Source organism: Bombina bombina, chromosome 5 (assembly GCF_027579735.1).
Source record: "Bombina bombina isolate aBomBom1 chromosome 5, aBomBom1.pri, whole genome shotgun sequence".
Lineage (NCBI taxonomy): Eukaryota > Metazoa > Chordata > Amphibia > Anura > Bombinatoridae > Bombina > Bombina bombina.
In genome coordinates this window covers 437,556,349-437,572,166 of record NC_069503.1, presented here as the reverse complement: position 1 = coordinate 437,572,166, position 15,818 = coordinate 437,556,349, and positions in this window count along the sequence as shown.

Sequence of the window (15,818 nt, the reverse complement as noted above, 5' to 3'; positions counted from 1 at the left end):
CAATAAAAAAAAACAACTTAAAAAATTGAAACAACTGTTTCCAGGGTTTCCAGTTCCACAAGAGCTCACTGTCAAACTGGCATCTTATATATGTGCCCCAGTAGACTGTTCAAGTTGCAAATGCAGACCAATTTACACAAATTATCAGAGTATAATGTACCGGAGCAAAACAATGAGTTGTATAGGGAATATTCAAACCAGTTCTACAAGATCCGTGATATTATAAAAAAGTATCTCCCCATCCTTTATGGGGATGATATACTGAAACAGGTGATAGGGCAGGGTTGTAATTTTATATATATTATAATTAATTATATGTTTATTCTTCCCCGTGATCACAAGAGCTCATAGTCTTATCTACTCAGGGAATTTGTCTGTACACATTTAAATAAATAAATGATATTTGGATTCTAAATAAATATGCACAATTAAAGATGATACCAAGGGGTCTACGGGTATTTAAATTCCCTACATTTGAAACAACGGATCAGGACTTTATATCTGAATGGAACTGTGTTCTCTCAGAATGTTCACTGAGACTTATGCTTCTGCTTGTTAAATTTAAAAGTGCACAAATTTTGCAAGTTAGACAACAGATAGAGGAGTTACAGATTGAATTAAATAAATTTTTGCAGGTTGATACCTATGGTCAGTTAGACAAAATTCTTCAGAGAACAGTAGAGGAAGATAAACTCAATATTATACATATTAAACATTCTAAATACCTCAGGGATAAGTATGATTGCTCCTCAAATCAAGTATATATATGGTATAGGTGTAATCGCCGCCGATTGGGTCACAAGAACAACCAACAATGGCAAACTAATACACTTACTAATGACACTAACACTACACAAAATGCACAACCAAACAAAAAGGGCTTTAGGAGACGTAAAAAGAATAAGGGAAGGAGAGTAACTTTTAGTGAGACAGAGCCAGACACTACGGATGAGGATGGCTCATTGTCTGCCTTCTCCAGCTCTTTTGATGATAATACAGGGTCAGATTTGGAAACTGCAGATATAGTAACCAATACAGAGGCAACTTTAGTAAATCCAATTCTAATTGCTCCAATACCACAGACTACAAAAACACAGATAGCACAAAATAAAGATTTAGGAGCTAAACCAAAGACTCAGGGAACTAACAAGACCAATGTTACAAATAAATACTCACTCAAACCCATCTTGACTAAGGGTGATGATGTTAATTCAGATTTAAATTTTTAAGATGCTTGTACATTAACTACCCTTAGACAGCTTGAAAGTGAGCAATTGGCAGTGGAATCTGTAGAATCAGTCAAAGGCAAACCCATGAAACCAAATTCAAAGTTCTATCCTATTCAAGCACCTGGAAAACCACTTGAGTTGTTCCATAAAAGGGTTGTAGAGGACATCATGGCCCTCTCAGCCTGTCTATATACGTGTTCTAACCTATCCAAAAAAAGGGGGGAAGGTATTGAGAGCTTACAAACTAATAGAGATATTGTGGTAAAAAAATCTGACAAGGGTGGGAGTATCGTTATATTAAACAGACAGGACTATATACAGGAGGCTTTGCGCCAGTTAAACGACCCGGAGACATATGAGTCACTTAGCAACAACCCAGTAAAACAGTTCCAGTTGGAACTGTCTTCTTTGCTGGATGATGGACTCTATCTAGGGATGATGGATAGAAAGACAGCTGATTGTCTATATTTTACCAATCCTGTAACCCCAATATTCCATCATCTACCAAAGACACACAAAGGGTTGCAGAATGTGAGGGGTAGGCCAATTGTCTCGGGTATAGGCTCCCTTTTGGAGCCTCTCTCCGAGTGGCTGGACTCTTTCTTACAACCACTAGTCTTTAATCTCCCGTCCTATCTTAAGGATACAACATATATACTCAGATTACTTAATGAGCTTGAGTGGAGTAGTGAACATAGTTGGCTTACTGTCGATGTTGTATCTCTATATTCAAGAATACCACATGCCTTGGGCTTACAAGCTATCTCCTTCTTTTTGGATAATGACACAAATCTCTCTAGGAGTAATACATTATTTCTCATTAGGGTGACTGAATTCCTACTAAATCATAACTATTTTCTCTTGGAGGGGACCTTCTATCTGCAGAGACGTGGGACAGCGATGGGGGCTAAATTTGCCCCCTCCTACGCTAACCTTTTCATGGGTTGGTGGGAGCTGTCCCATGTCTATGCGGGTGGAGGCCCCTTTGGAGAGAAAATAGTTTTTTCTATAGAAGATATATTGCTGACCTTATTCTAATTTGGAAGGGTGATCAACAAGATGCTGAATCCTTTGTGAGCCATCTAAATAAAAACGATAAAGGTCTATCATTTACCCATACTTGGGACAAAAATGAGGTGGTTTTCTTGGACCTTACCCTTGTTGATAATGTTTCCACAAACAGCATAATTACAAAACTCTATAGAAAACCATTTTCTGGTAACCAGCTGCTTCATGCTGACAGCAACCACCCAAAACATGTCTTTAGAGGCATAGTAAAGGGTCAGATGATTAGAGTAAGACGTAACTGTTCGGAACAAACTAATTTTGAACAAGAAATTGAAACACCAAGTAGACGCTTTGTGGATAGGGGGTACTCCAAGCAAACCATAGCAGGGGTCCAGAAAGAAATAGCTAAGGTAGATAGAAACAGCCTTCTTTAAATTCGCACAGCTAAACAAAAACGGAAGAAAGGTCTGAATTTTGTTACAAAATATTCAAACCAGTTCTACAAGATCTGTGATATTATAAAAAAGTATCTCCCCATCCAATATAGGGATGATATACTGAAACAGGTGATAGGGGAGGGTTGTAATTTTATCTATGCAAAAAACCTAACCTTGGCCAACATGATCTCACCCAGCATGCTCCCCAGAGATCCAGTCAACAGCACATGGCTACATTGTTCAGGAACATACAGATGTGGTCATCCACGCTGTAAAGCCTGTGACTTTATTAGTCAAGGCACCCAATTTCAATCTCATGTAACTGGGAAAGTGTACTCCACAAAAGGTTGTATTAAGTGTTCCAACAATTATGTAAGTGCAATTTGTGTCTGAAACAATATGTAGGCCTCACCACCAGAGATGTTTGCACTAGAGTGATGGAACATTTAGGCTATATAAAAAATAAACAATGTTGTTCAGCCCTCTCAGAACACTTCATCTACAAACATAATCAAAAGGTAGATACATTTAGGTGGAAAGCCATTGAAGCTATTTTTTCTCTCTTTAGAGGTGGTAACAGGAATAAACTGTTGGGTCTCCAGGAGGTTTATTGGATACACACATTGCAGACCCTGGTACCCAATGGGTTCAACTCGCAATATGACATAATCAACTATTGGGAATGATTTCTATGATCTATCCCAATGAGTTGATTTATGCCTTATCCACTTAGCTTAGATCCACTGAGATAGATTACTAACTGGTATACAAGTAAATGTATTTAGTAACACTATAGTTTGGTCACTCAGTATGTAAATTCAATTTTGACCATATAAGGAATGTCCCTGTCTTGGATTAATATGATGGTTTTGTAAGTATGTTTTTTGACCAGCAATCAGGCATATACATGTGCCCTTTCATATGGAGAGAGTAATCAAATTTACTTAAGGATAATTTTACAAAATTATTTAGGATTAGACAACATAGCTCTTTAAATTTTTAAATATTTTTTGTGTGAACTATAATCTCTATAGATTAAACTCATAAAGGTTTATTCAAATATTAAAATCTAATTATGTTTGTACTAATCCACTTTATGCCCTAAGATCTTTATGCTGTATGCTATATCCTATTTTCGTTAATATAGTCCATGCTCGCTATGATTGTCCAAAATGTATTAACTATTTTATATCTAATTATCTTTATGTAAGTTTATATTTTTTTAAACTTCCCTGTGATTGTGTATATATACTAGTTGAGCGTTTTTGTACTTAACAAAAGTTTCACTTTTTAATTAAATTTTATTGGGAGGGGTCAATGCACCCTTTAAAAGCTCTCCTCTGACAAAGAGGTTTAGATCTATGATTACGGCCAACGGCCAAAACGCGTAAGATCCAGCTTATGCTCACTCCACACTGATGTCTTCATGATGTTTTTAACCTTTATGGAATAAAGTTTACCTTTTAATGAATTTGGGAGCCTACATCCGAACTTCTTTTTGCATTTCTAAAAAAAACAACTAGTAAGACCTATCCTAAAACCAAAGTCACCTTAAAAAAAGCCCACTCATAAAAAAAACTAAATTAACCCTAAAACCTACTCTAAAAATTACCCTGAAAAAGGCATTGGTTGGGCAGTGCCCTAGTTGAAGTGATTATCTCTTTTGCCTAAAAAAAAATCCTAAAACCAAAGTAAACCCCCAAAAAAACTATCTTTCAAAAAACTATGTTAAACAGATTTCCCTGAGAAGGTCATTTGTCTGGTAGTGCCCTAAATTAATATGAGCTCTTTTGTACTACAAAAAATTCCTGTGCTAAAAAAATCCTATGCTACTCGATCGGCTTGAATTGTTGCGATTCCTGTCCGCCTGCTCAGAGCAGGCGGTCAGGGTTATGGAGCAGCTGTTTTTTTTTTACCGCTGCTTCATAACTGCTGTTTCTGGCGAGTCTGAAGACTCGCCAGAAACACGGGCCGTCATGCTCCTTTCGGAGCTTGATAGATAGGCCCCTTTCTCTTTTGCTACTCTAAAAAATCCTATTCTAAAAAAGTCCTACACTAAAAAGACCTAACTTGCAAAAACAAATTTGCCCTGAAAAAGGCATAAGTTATAGCTCTTTTGCCAGTGTAAAAAATCCTATGCTAAAAAATCCTACACTAAAAAAACCTCATCTGACAAAAAAGTATGCTCTAAAAAGGGCATAAGTGATTCTAGCTCTTTTGCCAGGAAAAATTAAAAAAAATCGTCTAGATTACGAGTTTTGCGTTATGAGCGGTGCGGTGCTAACTTGAAAGTTATTGTCACCGCTCATCTCCCTATAGCGCTGCTATTACAGGTTTGCAAAAACCCAGCAATAGCAGGCAATATAGCAGCGTAAAGAAAAATTGAGCTCCAAACCGCACTCCAATACCAGCGCTGCTTTGAGCTGGTTTTACGTGCTCGTCACAATTTCCCCATAGACATCAATGGGGAGAGCCGGCTGAAAAAAAACCTAACACCTGCAATAAAGGAGCGTAAAGCTCCGTAACGCAGCCCCATTGATTCCTATGGGGAAAGAAAAGTTATGTTTACACCTAGCACCCTAACATAAACCCCGAATCTAAACACCCATAATCTGCTGACATCGCCGACACCTACATTATACATATTAACCCCTAATCTGCCGCCCCCCGACATCGCCAACTCCTACATTACACTTATTAACCCCTAATCTGCCGTTCCCGACACCGCCGACACCTACATTATACTTATTAACCCCTAATCTGCCACCCCTAACATCGCCGCCACCTACATTACAGTTATTAACCCCTAATCAGCCGTACCCAATGTCGCCGCCACCTACATACACTTATTAACCCCTAATCTGCCACCCCCGACATCGCCACCACCTACCTACACTTATTAACCCCTAATCTGCTGCATCAATGTCGCTGCCACCTACATACACTTATTAACCCCTAATCTGCCGCCCCCGACATCGCCGCAACACCTACCTACACTTATTAACCCCTAATCTGCCGCCCCCAACGTTGCCGCCAGTATACTAAAGTTATTAACTCCTAAACCTAAACCTAAGTCTAACCCTAACCCTAACGTAGCCCTAACCCTAACACCACTAACTTGAACATAATTAAAATAAATCTAAATAAAACTTAATATCATTAACTAAATAATACCTATTTAAGACTAAATATTTACCTATAAAATAAAACCTAAGCTAGCTAAAATATAACTAATAGTTACATTGTAGCTATATTTGGTTTTATTTTTATTTCACAGCTAAATTTGTATTTATTTTAACTAGGTAGAATAGTTAGTAAATAGTTATTAACTATTTACTAGCTACCTAGTTAAAATAAATACAAATTTACCTGTAAAAAAATCTAACCTGAGTAACACTAAAACCTAACCGTACACGACAATTAAATAAATTACATTAATTAAATACAATTAACTAAATTACAAAAATTAGAACGCTAAATTACACAAAATAAAAAAGAAATTATAAAATATTTAAACTAATTACACCTAATATAATAGCCCTATCAAAATAAAAAAGCCTCCCAAAATAACCCCCCCCCCCCCCCACCTAAACTAAACTGCCAATAGCCCTTAAAAGGGCCTTTGCGGGAATTGCCCCAAAGAAATCAGCTCTTTTACCTGTAAAAAAAAATACAAACAACCCCCCAACAGTAAAACTCACCACCCACACAACCAACCCCTAGAAATAAAAACCTATCTAAAAAACCTAAGCTCCCCATAGCCCTGAAAAGGGCATTTGTATGGGCATTGCCCTTAAAAGGGCATTTAGCTCTTTTTCCGCCCAAACCCTAATCTAAAAATAAAACCCACCCAATAAACCCTTAATAAAACCTAACACTAACCCCCGAAGATACACTTACAGTTTTTGAAGACCCGACATCCATCCTCAACAAAGCTGGCAGAAGTCTTCATCCAAGCAGCAAGAAGTCCTCAACGAAGCCGGGAGAAGTCTTCATCCAAGCAGGCCAAAGTCTTCATCCAAGCCTGCAGAAGTCTTCATCTAGACGGCTTCTTCTAACTTCATCCATCCGGCGCGGAGCGGCTTCATCTTCAAGAGATCCGGCGCAGAGCATCCTCTTCTTTCCACGGCGACTTAAGAATGAAGGTTCCTTTAAGGAACGTCATCCAAGATGGCGTCCCTTGAATTCCGATTGGCCGATAGAATTCTATCAGTTTATCGGAATTAAAGGTGAAAAAATCCTATTGGATGATGCAATCAGCGAATAGGATTGAGCTTGCATTCTATTGGCTGTTCCAATAGAAGACGCCGTCTAGATGAAGACATCTGCCGGCTTAGATGAAGACTTTGGCCCGCTTGGATGAAGACTTCTCCCGGCATAGTTGAGGACTTCTCCCGGCATAGTTGAGGACTTCTTGCCGCTTGGATGAAGACTTCTGCTGCTTCGTTGAGGATGGAAGTCAAGTTTTCAAAAACTGTAAGTGGATCTTCGGGGGTTAGTGTTAGGTTTTATTAAGGGTTTATTGGGTGGGTTTTATTTTTAGATTCGGGTTTGGGCGGCAAAAGAGCTAAATGCCCTTTTAAGGGCAATGCCCATACAAATTCCCTTTTCAGGGCAATGGAGAGCTTAGGTTTTTTAGATAGGATTTTATTTGGAGGGGTTGGTTGTGTGGGTGGTGGGTTTTACTGTTGGGGGGTTGTTTGTATTTTTTTTTACAGGTAACAGAGCTGATTTCTTTGGGACAATGCCCCGCAAAAGGCCCTTTTAAGGGCTATTGGCAGTTCTGTTTAGGCTAGGGGTTTTTTTATTTATTTTTTTGGGGGGGTATTTTGATAGGGCTATTAGATTAGGTGTAATTAATTTAAATATTTGATCATTTCTTTTTTATTTTGTGTAATTTAGTGTTTGTTTTTTTTGTAATTTAGTTAATTGTATTTAATTAATGTAATTTAGTTAATTGTAGTGTAAGGTTAGGTGTTAGTGTAACTCAGGTTAGGTTTTATTTTACATGTAAATTTGTATTTATTTTAACTAGGTAGCTAGTAAATAGTTAATAACTATTTACTAACTAGTCTACCTAGTTAAAATAAATACAAACTTAGCTGGGAAATAAAAATAAAGCATAAACTATTAGTTATATTGTAGCTAGCTTAGGGTTTATTTTACAGGTAAGTATTTAGTTTTAAATAGGAATTATTTATTTAATGATAGTAATTTTTATTTAGATTTATTTTAATTATATTAAAGTTAGTGGGTGTTAGGGTTAGACTTAGGGTTAGGTTTAGGGGTTTAGAACTTTAGTATAGTGGCAGCGATTTTGGGGGCAGCAGATTAGGGGTTAATAACAGTAATGTAGGTTGCGGCGATGTTAGGGACAGCAGATAAGGGGTTAATCATTTTTAATTAGTGTTTGCGATGCGGGAGTATGGCGGTTTAGGGGTTAATATGTATATTATAGTGGCAGCGATGTCTGGAGCAGCCGATTAGGGGTTAATAATTTTATTTTAGTATTTGCGATGCGGGAGGGCCTCGGTTTAGGGGTTAATAGGTAGTTTATGGGTGTTAGTGTACTTTTTAGCACTTTAGTTATGAGTCTTATGTTACAGCTTTGTAGCGTAAAACTCATAACTACTGACTTTCAGTTTACGTTATGGATCTTGTAGTTATGGGCTGTACCGCTCACTTTTTGGCCTCCCAGGCAAACTCATAATACTGGCGCTATGGAAGTCCCATTGAAAAAGGACTTTTTGAAAGCTGCGGTAGTTACGTTGCGTTACGGCCAAAAAAGTGTGCGGTACAGAAATACCTGCAAGACTCATAATACCAGCGGTAGTGAAAAAGAGCCATAACGCTGTTTTTTTCACCCATAACGCAAAACCCGTAATCTAGCTGATAGATTTTAAAAAAGATGCCCTGAAAAGGGCAACAGCGATTAAGGTATTTTGCTAAAAAAACATACTGCTAAAGCCCACAAGTTCGTACTCACCAAACTTGAACCTGGCTCTTTAGGGGGGCAGCAATGGATCCATGGTGACGTTCCTTTGGGGATGTCCTCTTCATCCATCTTCCATCCAAAGTCTTCTTATCTTTTGTCCGATGTCTTCTTCCATCTTCCACCCAATCGTCCTTTTTCATGCTGTCACCACAGCACACTTAGGGCTCTTGGGGGGATTAGCTGTTAGGAGGTGCTTAGAGCAACTTTTTTTCTCAGCGAAAACTCTTTACATGAGCTTTGAGTTCACTCAAATAGCTTGAGTGTAAAATGTGACTGCGTTTGAGCAATCAAAACTTGTAATATTAGCACACATTGACGTTTAACGTCGCCCATAGAAAATATTGTGCAAACGAATTTGCAGTAATTTAAAGATTGTGCCACTTGTAATATGGAGACGAGTGCAAAAAATAACACAATCTCACAATCGCATTTAAGCAAGAAGGATTGCACTCCATCTGTAACCTAGTCCTCTATGTGCCTCAAGCAGTTACTAGATGCCACGCGATTACTTGTAATGGAGAGTTACTCACAACAACTCATATAAGTGATAAGGAGCGAGTAAAATAATGATGACTTTTACAGCAAGTTATATTCTGTAAGATACTGGTTTTACAGTTAGGTTTTATTAAATCTACGCCAATTATATTTTATGGAGGATTTATATAGGGTGATTTATTTATGCAATAATTTAATATCTGGATTTTCTTTATGCCACACCTAGAAAGCTTAGGTAAGAACATTCAGCGCTACAGAGGTTTGCAACGCTATACAAATGACAATAATAATTAGTCCCTCTCTGAAATCAGGCTTTTATATTGTTTACAAATGTATATAAGATTTTATTTGATAATATTTTAGATATTTTTATTCCAACTCATTTTCTGCAAAAAGTACAATATGGTTTAAAGCGCCAAAAAACTGAACAATATATTCAGTCACTACTTTTTACCAGAAAACACAGTATTGAATCCATTATTGTAGTTTTTTAGAAGGTGAATTGATGCATAATGTGAACTCATATGCTGTTGCCTGTTATGTGCACTACAGAAAATGGTGGTAGATTTATGCCATTTTTTATTTTCTTGAAATTCAGGACAATCTGAAAAAGGACAATGTGAGCAACGTGCAGAAAATGTACTGAATATTAATACAGTTATTAGAAAAGGCAAGAAATTGTTTCAGTACCTGAGTGTGAAGTAGCTCAGCAGTGAATGCATTAAAATAAAAAAAAAAATACATTATAACAGACTCCAAAAATTACCCAACATGCCCTAAAAAGATGCGAGTAGATATACCAAGGCATTTAAGTACACCCTATAACCTATATTGCATTAGAGATATGGTGTTTTATTGAGAGCCTAAATTACCTAGATCATTTTTTTAAATTCTTTTTAAGCATTATTTCATTTAAGTGACTGAATAATGAATAATCAGACGATGAGTTCTACTTGCTCGATAAAGTCAAGGTCATTGTAACCATCTTTGCTGCAGAAGTCAAAAGGTATTCATAAAGCAAATTCACACTTCATGGTAATTGGATATTTTCTCCAAATGCTGTATGGGAAGAAAACAGGCTCTTCAGCAAGTGTGTTCCCTAATGGAAACTTTCTATACGCATTCCTATAAAAAAATATACAATTGACTTTGGCTGTTTTCCAGTTCAATACACTTTCTGCTCTTTTAGAAATTCTATACAATTTGTATATATTTTTTTAAAAAACAAGAATTCATAAACACTGTGGAACTGTGATGATTTGATTAATTGATTATTAACAAACTTACCTTGGAAAAAAGGAAATTATACTAGGCTAGGTGTAGTATAATTTCAGTAGACAGTTAAAAACAATATTGCAAATTTATAAATTTCAGACATTTGAGAATGGCAAAGCAAGTCATGTAAAATCAGATCGAAATATGGTACAAATAAACAGATAAAGACAGAAATGTTTTATATAGGGCTAGATTACAAGTGGAGCCCTATTTTAACGTGGGCCATTAAAGGTTAAATAACCAGCCATTACAAGTGGCTGGTTAATGCTCCTGCGAGCTTGTGCTTTGCGCTTAGCAAAAACCTCTGGTTAATGAAAACATTTGCCCAAATTGCCCCCAAAACAAAGTGGAGAGTTCCTTAACATAAATAAAAAATATAAGATTTTTTTTTTTTTAAATAAAAAAAATGCACAAAGCAGTTGTAAGGGGTTAAAGTGAGGGGATGTGGGGTGTTTGGGGGAAAAACAGCACTGAAAGTACCTTTACATTGAGGTGAATGGGGACTGTGTTTTTACTGTAAATAAATATGTATATGCTTATATACATACAGTATATATTTATGTGTTTATATGTGTATATACACATATAAACACATTTTTATTTTGCTGCCCAACGCTGCATGAATTGTCCCCTGTGCTGCCCTAGGTGCTTTGCCGTGTCTGACGGCATGAGAACAAGGCTCTCATTGGAGCCATGGAAGCTCGCTCTCGTTAGCGCAAGGCTTCCAGGCAATACGAACATGAGGTCGCATTTGCATTGTGCCTAACTTGTAATACCAGAACACATTTACCTGAGCTAGTATTACTGGAGCACAAATATTGCGCCCGCAAAAGTTGTTTATTACTTCGTACATTCTTTAATAGAAAAAAGCTGCGTAGAATGGTAAAGAATGTGATTGATCTGACAGTCAATGAGGGGTTCTGCTTCATAGAAGAGTTAAGCGTTAAAGGGACACTAAACACTGTGGGCCAGATTACAAGTGGCACGCTTATTTATTTTTCCGCTTGCATGCTAACGATACTACAAAAAAACTATGAGTTATCCATAGCGCGCTAACCCAACACTGCCCTAGATCAACTGTGCTAAAGCCAAAGGTGCGTTAATTTACATTTTGTTAACCAAAACGAGTATCCTAATAAATTGAACAGCAAAATGTATAAAACAATAAAAAAAATACTCACAAAAGTGGTTTTCTTTAAATTACTTTTTAGGGATGCAATACTTACCCTTGCATGCTCTGATGAGCACCCTAACCTGATACTCTTCATGCAAGATCCCTTGACATGCTAACAGGAGGCTTAGTGATCTCAGCTCCCAGGATCTGCCTCATACCCCACTCATTGCCGTCAAACCCAGCCATAAAAATCCTGCAACACTGCATCGACAGTTACATCAAAGTAACACCCCCAGTTTAGCCCACAAAATTCCCTCATATAATCTAGACCTCCCAGTCTCATTAGGAGTTTGTGGAATGTTGGAAGGTTTGTTAATGTAGTAGATCTGAAACTGAATTATCAGTAGCGACTTCAGATTCATGGCCAAACCTTTGCAAGGTATTATTCACACTTTGCTTATTGTGGCCATAAGACTGAGGATTGAATCATTGGGACTATGAGTTAAGGGGATTTGCACCCCCTGTAGATGTACCACTGTCATCAGCAGGGATAGTGCTATATTTTAAAAATTAGGGATGTTAATAAAGTTTGCCACAAAACGTAATATCAAGACTATCCCAGTCTTTCCATCTGAAATCCTATTATCCTTTTTAATCTCTCTCCATGTACTGATAGAACAAAGGATATTTAAAAGTGACTGACTTCCCAATTTACAACTGTTGATGCCCCTAGCACTTTTTCACTGCTCTTCAAATAATATATGTGCTTATCTGTTTTTGTACTTTAATAACGTATTTTGCATAATGGAATCTTATATTCTCCTTGTTTCCTGTAAGATCAATTGTTGCAGGATTGCAGGGTGTTCCCCACTAATGCTTTTGACTACTTTATTCAGCAGCATCTTACAATTTATTTTTGGGAAGTCAGTTTATGTTGGAGGTGATTAGCAGTTAAAGGGTTAATAGTGGAATGTTGATATTTATTTTTTATTTTTATTTTTTGCAATGGCATGTGTTGCAGTTTAGTGGTTAATATTAGAATGGGTTTGGTTGAAGGTTTTTTGCAATGTGGGTTCTTGAAGTTGAGGGGTGAATACCAATATATTTTTTACTATGGGGTTTGTGGTAGTTTAGGGATTCATAACAGAGTGTGTTTAGGTTATGGGGGGGGGGGTTATGCCCTGGATAGGTATTATGGCAGTTTAGATGTTTTTGGTTTTGTTCACTACATTTCTTTGTGTCTTCACTATTGATTGTGCTAGGCTGCTAGCTCAGACTACTTTGTTTGCATTAGTGCAATGAATACAGCTCACAAGATTTTAACAAAACAAAATTAAGCAAAATACTTTCATGTAAAAGGCTTACAATAGTATCTACAGTTCAGCCTTGCACACAGTATGGCTTTGTTCCAACTCCTTGAATTCCTATATTGATTTTAGTTTGAAATTGTTGCATGATTACTTTAGCTACATCTAGATTTAATAGCTGTACAATTAGTAAGAACAATACTCAAATCTCAGTGCCCAGCTCTTCTGCTATACTTACTTTGAGAAAGTTATCTTTAACAAGAAATATCAAACAACTAATACATCTGCTTAGTTATACAATGTTAGGATACCATCTGTACAAATAATAGGCAAACTATGGAGTTGAACAGACATAATAACCATGAGCATAACAGTTAGAACAAAGACTGAAAATGAAAAGCAAATAAAAAGGGTTTTATACAAAATAGTTAACACGGCCAGATAATATTGTTTAAACTGTCTTTTAAAACCATAATCCAGATTAAGCATGCATATGTGTGTAAACAGCTTCCAGGACAAACAACAGATGTGATTTTGATAAACGTACCTATTAAAATGTATATAAACATGTCATTTTAAATAAAAGAATCAAAACTATTCAATGGGAAAACTCTACCAGGATATCCATTTACATATACAAGCATTTCCAGACAGATGCAATGAATGGATTTGTACAATTATGCATAAACAGCAGATGCATGTAGAATATATAGCACACATTTCCGAGGCTTATTTAAATCAGATTTACTATGGAATCTAGGAATTATGTACATATATTCAGGGTCTGATACATGTCGAATACAAGCAACTGATACGCAGTTGTTTACGAAGCCTGAAATAAAAATTAATAGAAGGGATCTCTCAAATAGATTTACCAGATAGGATGATGCATCAGTACAGGTAGAAAATCCATTATACAAACTGTTTGGGACCAGAAAAGGTTTGGATTTTGGAATATTTGCATCTTTAAAATGGTATAGTTTGGAGAGGGGATGGAACCAATTGTAAATAACAATATCTTATGTCATTTAGGCAATATTTATATGTCATAATACAGCTTATACATGTAACTAAAGGTAGTTATAATTTTTATAAGTATTAACCATAAAACAGCAGCACTGAACCAGAAAGGTAATATTTGTTGTTTTAAATAAATATAGACTGTTATTTGCATTTTAGAACACAAAAAATTAAACCAAAGACACAGGCAGAGAAGATTGTGACTCACAGGAGGAGCGAAGTAGTGAGGAAAGAAATCTACTGAATGAAAGGAAATTTGGAAGCCAATTTTTGTTCCTTTTCTTAAAACAACAACAAAAAACCACAGTGATATTACAAAGAAATATTTTCATTCATTCCCACAAAAGAGGATCGATCTTGTAAATTAGAGCAATTTATTTTACATTTGAATGTACCTTTAAAGGCAGGAAAAATAAAGTGCCCTAAAACTAAACAAGTGTGCATAAATATATTATTATGTATGTATGTACATGTATATATATATATAAATTTACTTTCAAACACCAGAGAGAAATATGAAGAGGACACAGAAGTGTCCTCTCCAAAAAAGGCAGGGATTTCAGCACTCCATAAAATTATAGAATAATTAAGTCAATGACACATTTGAAAAATGTATTAAATGTATTATAGACAGGTGTTCTCAGCTTCAGCGTGAACTAAACAACTTCTGGGTCCCCTAAGCGAAAACCACACACACATAAAGTATTAATAAAATGTAATATTTGTGCAAACAAAACAAAAAGCATACATTTCAATATACAATATGTAGATTAAATGCATAGTTAAAGCTGGCCAGCTCACTAAGTGTTAAACACGATGCAAATGATATCCTGAAATAAGGCTAATAAAGTTATTAAGCAACACCCCTACCAGCGGGTAGCCCTGTATAACCACAGGAATATGCTACCATGGATAATACTGGGGATCCATGCAAAATAACTCAGAATACAAAAGTAATAATGGCAACACCTCTCTCAGAGGATAACCCAATCAAAATTGAAAACTTGTTATCTTGAGAATAACCTGAGGATCTATGCCAGTCACTTAAATATACTGTCATTTAAGAAAAAAGCAAATAATTACATGCTTCACATTTTACACTCTACGTTAAATAAACAACACCCCGACCAGAGGGTAGCACCAATATTACAAAGAGGTACCTGCTACCTTGGTACTACTTGGGGATCTATGTTTATATAGTAATAGATGTGTAATCACAGTAATTATGGTAACCACATGTATAAAGCAAGCAAAGTAAACTTTAAAGATTTTTTAGATGAGAAACACTTCTGTTCCGCTGCAACCTTGTTCAAGCTGTAATGTGTGCAGTTCATTACATTTCATTAATCCCAGACAGTACATTCCATTTTAGACTCATAAGTCCGTGGATACGTTACAAATATCTCCTCCTTTTTAGGGTGATGTAAGTCTGGGTGCAGTGCCTGCTTGCTGCTGTGGTTAAGGAGCTGTGTATGCATCGAGTAGCATCGAGTAACACTCAGGGGCTGGATCTCAGCTGTGCAAGATGACGTCACACGCCAACGGCCGTTTCACCCTCCACGTGACTAAGCGTCATTGGGGCTTCCTCAGGGCGTATACTTGGCAGCTCCATGCGTGTTCTATTTAAACACAGCCCATGATTCGGATTGGTGAAAATATCTTAGGTGAACTTGAAACAATGTATTTTATTATTACTCAGATGTAACGAACAGAGCTATTGATTCTCACATTAGCCATAATCTAAGCAACCTAAATTGACAGTAATATGCTTTAGCGACTTAAATAATTTTGTGTTCAATACAAAAAATTGTTTCCACATTCCTATATAAATGAATATTTGCCTCCAGCAAGGCAAATGCGTGCAGAACGAGCGTTGAGAGGCAGAAGCAACTAAGTGATAACTAACAGAATTATCAACTCTGAGAGAGTTATATCCCA